Source organism: Sinocyclocheilus anshuiensis, unplaced genomic scaffold (genome assembly GCF_001515605.1).
Source record: "Sinocyclocheilus anshuiensis isolate Anshui unplaced genomic scaffold, SAMN03320099.WGS_v1.1 scaffold2252, whole genome shotgun sequence".
NCBI classification, from domain to species: Eukaryota; Metazoa; Chordata; class Actinopteri; order Cypriniformes; family Cyprinidae; genus Sinocyclocheilus; species Sinocyclocheilus anshuiensis.
The window spans coordinates 7,617-9,022 of record NW_015544245.1 but is presented as its reverse complement, the minus strand read 5'-3'; the positions used below and the strand labels follow the sequence as shown (position 1 = coordinate 9,022).

The 1,406-nt window shown below is 37.6% G+C and overlaps 1 gene segment (V, D, J or C); it reads right to left on the bottom strand.

Moving 5' to 3' along the window:
* Positions 1 to 1,406, bottom strand: part of LOC107697646 (Ig kappa chain V-III region NG9-like) — a 5,595-nt gene that overhangs the window by 498 nt on the left and 3,691 nt on the right.

The following is a 1,406-nucleotide window of genomic DNA, read 5'->3' as shown; positions in this document are numbered from 1 at the left end:
TTTTGCTTGGTAGACAATGAAAAATTGTGATTACACTTGTCTTATGTTTTTCTTTATACTGTACACATTTTTAAGAAATGATATGATATGATATATGATATTATATATTATAAATGACTTGAACTGGACCAATTGTTTGTTTTCCAAACACAATTTTGTACTGGATTCACAAAGGTTTTTTGGTAGGGGCAGGGGCGTAGATTACGCGGGGGCCCCGCTTTTTATAAAAAGTAAATTCGTCCCCCGCACTTTTTTATTGGAGAGTTGTGTTCACGACATGTTGAGGCTTTAATGGAGCGATGTATATAAATGCAGAATGATTTAAAATTAAAAGAGACAAGATAGTCTATACATGACGTTCACGTTTCCATGGCAATCAGTCACTCACTTGTCACGTCATGACACGCTCTAGCTCGCATCCGTGGTCCCGCGTTGTATACATTCCCTCCAACATTCATAGAGGTCGCAATGAGTTCAAAGCGGCAAAAAACTCTTCACTCCTTTTTTACGAAAAGCATGGTGAAAAAATATTTCACGTTAAGTATTTTTGAAGTAGGTCTAAAAAAGCCCAGAATATTTAAAGTCATAGGCTTACGTTTCCAAATTAGAAAATGACGTCAATTGAGGCAGCGCTGGTGTTGAACCAGTGGATCCGTGTGTGGACCACGTAAAAAGAATGACTCCGATGCAGTTATATTAGAATCCGGTTATCCGTGCGTGGACCACGGCTGATGCCTGTCACTGACTTACATTGGTATCACTTCTGTGAGCCCATCACGGAATTTTCGGCGATTCCGTGATGCCACCACGGATTCGGATGTCATGGTCCGTGGTCATTACACGGAATTCTGTGACATCAGGTTATTGAGACGCAATGAGACGTCAACACACATCATACAAACTTCAGCAATAGTGACAATCAACAAACATTCAGATAAACAGATCAACTCTGAACCTCACAAAACAAGCTATTGAAAACTCACAACAACAATGATAATAATAATAATAATAAATAATGAATACATTATCATTTAGCTGCATAATTTATTCATGCCACAATGCATGCAGGGAAACATGGATGATTTTTGTGCTATGGTGGCACCCATTATGCACTGCGACATGCAGCTTTTTATTGATTGAAAGGATCAGAGCTTTAGCTTATATTTTATAGATAAACATTAACCATGTCAACACCTGCAGAAACAGGACGGTAGTCAAATTATGAACATGTGGTGACCTAAGAAACAAACCATTTTATTAATAGTTTTTCAAGTGAAAACTTTCATGTGAGTGAGTGAGTGAGTGAGTGAGTAAAATAAATAAATAAATATTGTATTAAAGTCTCTCTAAACTTTGCCTTATATAATCTTTGTGTTGCATCACATCCTCTCATCAGCAGCTGCAGT